The following is a 7,581-nucleotide window of genomic DNA, read 5'->3' on the forward strand; positions in this document are numbered from 1 at the left end:
GTTTTTTTTCACTTCCAAAAACGGTATACTACCGTAAAATTTATGTCCAATACATGTAATGTCCAATACAGTTTTTCACCGTATATAGTAGGGGAATTTACCGTTAACCATTTAACAGGTTTTTACTGTAGCATTTTTACAGTCTTTTACCGTTAAATTCACGGTCATTTTTTACAGTGTAGGTTTAGGGGTAGGGTTGGTGTAGGGCAATAGCACATACAGTATAAAAACCATTACGCCTATGGGATGTCCACACTTTTCACAAAAACAAACATGAGTGTGTGTGTGTGTGTGTGTGTGTGCGTGTGCTTGTGTATGACACTGTATACTAAGGCTGCATTTATTTGATTAAAATATAGTAGAAAGTAATATTGTGAAATATTATAATTTAAATGTTTTCTTTTTTTAAATATACTTTAAAATGTAATTTATTCCTGTGATATTAAAGCTGAATTTTCAGCATCATTACTCCAGTCTTCAGTGTCACGTGATCCATAGAAATCATTCTAATATGCTGATTTGCTGCTCAAGAAACATTTCTGATTATTATCAATATTGAAGACTCTGGGGTTAGATTCAACTAAATTAATACTTTTATTCAGCAAGGCCGCATTAAATTGATCAAAAGTGTCAGTGAAGACATTTATAATGTTACAAAAGATTTCTATTTCAAATAAATATATTGTGAAATATTATAATTTAAATGTTTTCTTTTTTTAAATATACTTTAAAATGTAATTTATTCCTGTGATATTAAAGCTGAATTTTCAGTAGCTATTACTCCAGTCTTATTTTTGTGGAAACCATGATTTTTTTTTTCAGGATTCATTGATGAATTGAAAGATTTACGTCTTAACAGTTACTTTTGATCAATTTGATGTGTCCTTGCTGAAAAAAGTCTTTCTTTCTTTTTCTTTCTTTCTTTCGTTCTTTCTTTCTTTCTTTCACCTCATTAATAGGGCTTTACCAAGACAAGAAAGTGGCACTAACTAAACACACACACACACACACACACACACACACACACAGTTTACAGGGACTCCCTATAGGTGAAATGGTTTTTATACTGCAAAAAAAAACCTTTAGTATGTTTATTTTTAAACCATTTGGAATTGTCCTCATAATCCATGTTCATGTTGTAATACCTATGTCATTATACACATTTGTGTCCTCATATCCCATATAAACCTTTACACACACACACACACACACACACACACACACACACACATTTTATTCTTTTATTTGGATCCACAAGACAAGCTACAAAAACAGAATCCAAATACCTTGGGAAGTCAGTTTGCAAGATGACAGGTACACATGGCTAACATACATTCACAAGTCCTTATATTTATAACATTCATTCACACTCAAGGATAGACAAAACATCTTCGCTTCCATATTTGCATACTCCCTATAGTGGCTGAAACTGAACACAATTTTGCGAGTTTTTTTGCTTTCTTTTTTTGCAATCCACTCAACTGCAGTCCTTTAATCACATTCTTGTGCACATGACCTAAACTTCCAAATACTAGCGTAATTAACTTTCAATGATAGTCAAGTTGATGGATGGCTTCAACCAATGGCTGATATTTCATTAATTTGGAAAGATAGCAGGTATCCAAATACAGATCAAAACAACAGCCAACCTCAATGACAAATACAGACACACACACACACACACACACACACTACCGTTCAGAAGTTTTGGATCAGTAAGATTGTTAATGTTTTTAGATAAATTATATAATAAATTATAATAATGTATATTAAAATAGAACACCATTATTTTATTTCTTCTGCAGAACATATTTGAGAAATGTTTCAGTATTTGAGATTAATCACATTAACATTTGATTAGGAACAATACTCATTTGAAATGACAAAAACACAGCCTGTATCAAATCAAATCACAATGGAAGTTTATATCACTTGTCATGGTTTTGCAAATGTAAAAGTAACTGTACTTTGAGTGTTACAAATGTTTATGTTTTCTGTGGAGCTGAAAATCTGGAACAAATATTGTCTCCTAATGTCATTAATGTTCAGGTCTGTGAATTAAAACAATTTTAATGTGAAGAATGTTTATTAATGAGTTTCTTTCGGCTTCTGAATGGTCTACTTTACAGCTTACTGAACATTGCAGAGTATATACTGTATACTGTATGTATACTATTTTTAATAGAAAAATGCAGTATGCTTTGTTGTATACTGGGCATTTTGACAAATGTAGTAGGTCTTTCTGGAAGCCCGTTTCCACAATGGAATTAAAAGAAAAAAATGCGTGTATATATATTTTTATTTGCAGAATGGTGCAGTTACAGCATCTACCAGCACAGGGCCTGATTGCTTATGCTAGCCAGCCCAAACTTGACCTTCTAGTAGTTGCCAATCCTGTCTCATACACCAATGAGAGAGATTTTCTAATTATTGCAATCAGCAACTGGCAGCTGCATTGATGTGGAGGCAAGGCTTTAAAAAGCCACTTGGAGATTAGGGAGTGGGAATACCACATGAAGGCTGGTGGATTGAGTAGCTGGTGTTCTGATTGTTGCATTTCCCTCGTCCTTGATTTTTCTTTATCATATTTTATAATTGCTATTCTTCCTCTTTGCTCGCATACTGCTGCTGCATATGATGTGTTTGTTTTGAACTTTATGTAGCTCTGTAGTAGTAGGTGTTGTGCCACTGTGACAGTTTAAAGACAAAGCTTGACTTATTTTAATGAGCATTTATTTTCTCACTTTTTTTCATTCTTTTGTTGTGAACCACCACAGCACCTGTGCAGGTCATAATAAATGACCATTTGATGGTAAAACATGTTGAACTTTAGTAACACAAAGACTTGGTTCTTGACCTTTAAACTTTGAAAAATGTGTTTTTTTTTATGCCTAGACAAAAACAAGCTTATTTTCAGGAAAGATTTATATTTTCCAATCTCAGACATTAGCCACATCACATCAGACCAACATACCTTCATAATGGACACGCTGCTTTTATCGAATTCTTATTTAATGTGTCAGACAGGTCCATGTATTACTTCCTGTAGTCATTTTTTTTAGAGGATTTGCAGTGGCTCTTTGTCCTATTTTACATGGACACCAATTTTGAGTTTTGATTTTGAGAGATGTGTTAAGACGAGCTTTTATCGCATCTCTGAGGTTATTAAATCTAGCAAACACTGTAGTCAGAATATTCGACCATAACCCCCTGAAGCCAAAATCACATTTGGGCATTACACATTCTTCATCTATTGTTGTCTAAATTTAATAGATTGGAAAAGCTGTCACAATCTGTGGCTCCATTAGTGGCGTAATCAACATTTCAGAGCCATAAAACGCAGTTTAAGGATGTGTGAATGACAGCTAACACACTATTCGTACAATTGTAGATGTTTAAAATGTCTATGTTTTTCCTGTCACCAGCGAAAATTGAATGGTTCTGTTTTTGTCCAACCAGGTGTGAAATTACTGTTGTATTTGGCAGTGGTGTATGTGGGTTAATTTACTCTCTGTAGCTTTCAGACTCCCATAGGTCCTCTCTTACATGTGTAAAAAAATTAAAAATAATAATAAATAAAAGCATATACATCAACTGAAATACGGTTATCTAATAAGCATGTGTCCTATTCTGTGTACTAAACTCCTGAAACATTGGTGTCTTTTTGAAACATTGGTGTCTCTTTGTATATGATATGATGATAGTTTTCGTTGTAATCGTTAACATTTTCATAAGTAACTGTAATTTAATTACACATTTTTTCTTAGTAACTGTAACTGATTACAGTTACATTTATTTGGAATTAAATTACGTAACGCCGTTACATGTAACTAGTTACTCCCCAACACTGGCAAGGACACACTAAATTGATAAAAAGTGACAGTAAAGAAATTTACTTTACATAATATTGTGTCAAATGAATGCTGTTTTTAAACTTTCTTTTCATCAAAAAGTCCTAAAGAAATATCACAGTTTCCACAAAAATATTAAGCAGCATAGCAGTTTTCAACATTGATAATAATAACAAATGTTTCTTGAGCATCAAATCATCATACATTATATTTTAAAATAATGTTTCACAATATTACGGATTTTACTGTATTTTTGATCAAATAACTACAGTCTTGGTTACAGTGTATATGTTGTAGTGTATATGTAATACAGTAAAATATCATATTATAACATACTTGTCTACAGGTTTGTCTTCAAATTAGATTTGAATTAGCTTTTGTTAGTTTTCACAGTTTCAATATAGCTTTTATTTTAGTTTAAGTATTTCAGGGCTCCCAAAGACTTGTATCACTTAAAGTTTAAGAGAATTACATTTCTCCGCACATTTTAGTGTTATTGCTAGTGACATTTTCATGCTTAATGCAGACAAGTCGTGATAGTTTTATAATACACCATATATCAGAAATCACAAAAAAATGTATTTGTGGCCATGAATCTGAATGCTAACAGATAGCTTTCTCAGCGTATTAGACCCACTTGGTCTTTCCAGTCAAACACTCACACAAACACATGCAGGGCACGTCCTGCACAGTGCTGTTACGCAATAAATCAAAATCTGCAGCAGGTTCAAAGCCACATCCACCCATATCCTCAAATACTAGAGCGGATAAAGGAGGTCCTGTTTCAGATCAGTAGCGTGGTATTTGTTTTCTTCCTGAATGTTGCCTTTGTGGTGCTTCTATTATGAATGCTTGACACAATAATACTCAGCATACTGTAAATGCCTCCGATATCAATCTGTGTGGATTGTGTATTGAGATTTCCATTCGGTTGCGTGTTCCTACTGGCGGTATCCCCGGGGAGAGTAAGTCGATTGCAGGGGGTCCCCAGGGCATGAGCTCCAAGCCTCCGGCGCAAGAACAGATTAAGTCCAAGATGGAATTTCTGATTTGTTTACTCTGTCTTTTTTTTTTCTGTTCCGCAAGTGCAAAAGTCCTTACTGTTGTTCCTGTCCTCAGCATTGCTCCAGGCTATTTAATGCTGCAAAGTGCATTTCAGAACTTTTTATTGGGCATCATTTTTGTTTGTTTCATGTTTAGCAATGAAAGACGTTGTTGGCAAGTGTTGCTGATAAACATAGAAGCATCTGCTCTTTTAATAATAACTGAAAGCACTTTCACAGATGAACTAAAAGTTTTTATTTTCATAGATTAAAAAACATGTTAAGCTATTTATGTTTAACTACTATTTTAATCTGCAGAGTAAACCAACTAAAATTCCAGTAAACAACTCATAGTAGTATTTTCTCTGTTCCATACTCTAGCCAACTGAGCTGCCAACCTAGGCTGTGCTTTGAGGCATCATAAGCACATTCCCGACACCAGGTAAGCAACTTTAATGACCTTATTTTGGCCAAATTCAAAGGCAGCACCTCATTCATTCTTAATTGAGAAGGTAGTCCCATAATGCACTGTGACAAACTGAATGAATACGTTCATCTAAGATGGAGAATGATACTGTATGTTGTTCTATTAAGATTTCATACAGTATGGTTAAGCATTAATTGAAAAAAGTGTGTTTTATCCAATAGGCCTATTTGTGTGTGTTAACTAGTTTTATGCTGGAATATTGTTTTGTTAGCTTAGCGATGAGCTAACTCCACAGCAGCCATACAGAAAATCATAATGTTAATGTTTATAGTAATAGCTTAATAAATTCATGCCTTATAGTCACATTTAACAGATTAGAGCTGGGTAACAATGGTTTACATTTAGAGATGATACACGCAATAGAGATATGCAATATAGAATATACCTATGCAAATATTCTGCATGTATGTATGCAGATAAACTTGGACATATGTACTGTATATATCCAATATTATCTGCTGGTCAAGCTGTTCAGATTTGCTATATACAGTATGTATACTGCTTTACTTGAATGTACTGTATGCAGGTAAATATGGATATATTTGTGTGTAGAGTGGTCCAAATCAGTCATTTATGAGGTTCTGTTTCAATTAGTATGTAGCAGACAGCAAGGCAGTGCACCAGTTTTTGAAATGGAACCACTGTTGGTTTGTAAGCTTTAAAACCAGCCACGCTAGTGCTTTACTTTGCATTATGGGAAGTCTTAAGGGCGTCAGTTTGTGTGTGAGACAGACAGAGTGAGAGGATAGTATATGAATATGTAATAAAATATTAAAGTACCTGCCGGGTAAGATGTGCTTAACGCTGTAAAGTCCTTTAAAATGAATGGAACTGCCAAACGCAAGTTCTGACTGCATTTATTTGTGCGCCCTCAACTAGGAGAGACAATGCGTAAATGGTAATGTTCCTCAAGCACAGACGCCAGACCGAGAGGTAGACTTGCTTAATAGAGATACATGCAGTCATGCCGTAATTGGTCCTTTTCAAGCTGACAGGCAATGGCTATCGTGAGGGCTTAGAGCAGCGACATGTAATCATCTGCTGGATAAAAACGTTCAGATTAAAGCACTCTGTAATTCTGTATCGGGCCAGTGTTACAATGTGATAAAGAGGGTTTTGGCAGCAAATGGTTTATTACATAAATTGTGGTAAATGATCCATCTGTTTGTCCCCCCCCCCGTCCTCTATTGTAGCATCTCGTGAGCACGGCTGGCGCACTCAACTCAAGCATTCGATTATTTTCCCGGCTCAAATGGACAGCCAGCAGGTGACAACCAATATGAAAGTAACCCACTGTGTCATGACGTTTCAGATTGTTAGGTGGGCCAGTATTTGGTTGGGCTTTAATGCTCAAGAGGGTTTGGCAACATTCTAGTCCTGTGGTGCTGACGAAATTAAGGGATCGTTCATTTGATACATTTAATCTCTGTATTGCGTGTATTGAGCAATTTCTTGAGGTTTTTTTTATGAAAATGGGCATGCATTTTTAGTCATTATACAATGATATCCTAATTTTAGTGTTCATGTACTCGTAAAAGAACTAGGGAGGCCGTTTCTGTCTAAAAGAAAATGAATGGAGCATGTTTTATTTCCTCAATATAGTTGGCGTCCTTGCACTGAATGTATGTGGTCAGCTGAATTGCAAATGAGTTTGAATAAAATCACAGAGGAGGTGAAGGTCTGAGGCTATATAACCAAAATGAGTCATAAAGGCAGAAGTATCCCGGCAGCTTAGATGTTGATATGGTCAGAACTCACAGGTTAATAGGATGGGACTATGCACTAGATTAGGACCATTTAGCTTTTAACTGCGGTTGTCTCTGCGCCTCTTCCTGAAATAAATCACATCAGTTGAAATTCATCATTGTAGGTGGAAACCATGACTAAGGGAGAGAAAAACGGGAAAAAACAAGCAAGTGCAGACCCCTGCAAAATGCAATTTTATGAGCGCTCTGCCACATTCTATTGCTTTGTCACATTACAACTAAAGTGATTCGGCTGAATCAGGATGCAATCACCACAGCAGGTAGACAGCAGAGGCCTCACCGGCCTGACCTGCCACGGAAAACCCAAGTGAACCAATGGCCAAGCGTCATCACATATAGAATTGGCACAGAGACTTCGGGTTTCTCGCTACACATTCATCATCATGAAACCGCTCTGGTTCGGTGCTCCAGGGTCGCATGTGCCTTTTCTGGTA

At 35.6% G+C, this 7,581-nt stretch overlaps 1 long non-coding RNA gene across 1 annotated transcript in view; it reads left to right on the forward strand.

Moving 5' to 3' along the window:
• The window catches only part of LOC107749750 (uncharacterized), a 28,414-nt gene extending 21,785 nt beyond the window's left edge, over positions 1 to 6,629 (forward strand). The window contains exons 2-3 of the long non-coding RNA XR_001641078.1: positions 5,276 to 5,336; positions 6,575 to 6,629. This is a non-coding gene — a long non-coding RNA (uncharacterized LOC107749750). The remainder of the gene's footprint in view (positions 1 to 5,275; positions 5,337 to 6,574) is intronic.
• The last annotated feature ends 952 nt before the right edge of the window (positions 6,630 to 7,581 follow it).

The sequence above is a fragment of the Sinocyclocheilus rhinocerous genome, unplaced genomic scaffold (genome assembly GCF_001515625.1).
Source record: "Sinocyclocheilus rhinocerous isolate Xijiao unplaced genomic scaffold, SAMN03320098_v1.1 scaffold860, whole genome shotgun sequence".
Taxonomy (NCBI): Eukaryota; Metazoa; Chordata; class Actinopteri; order Cypriniformes; family Cyprinidae; genus Sinocyclocheilus; species Sinocyclocheilus rhinocerous.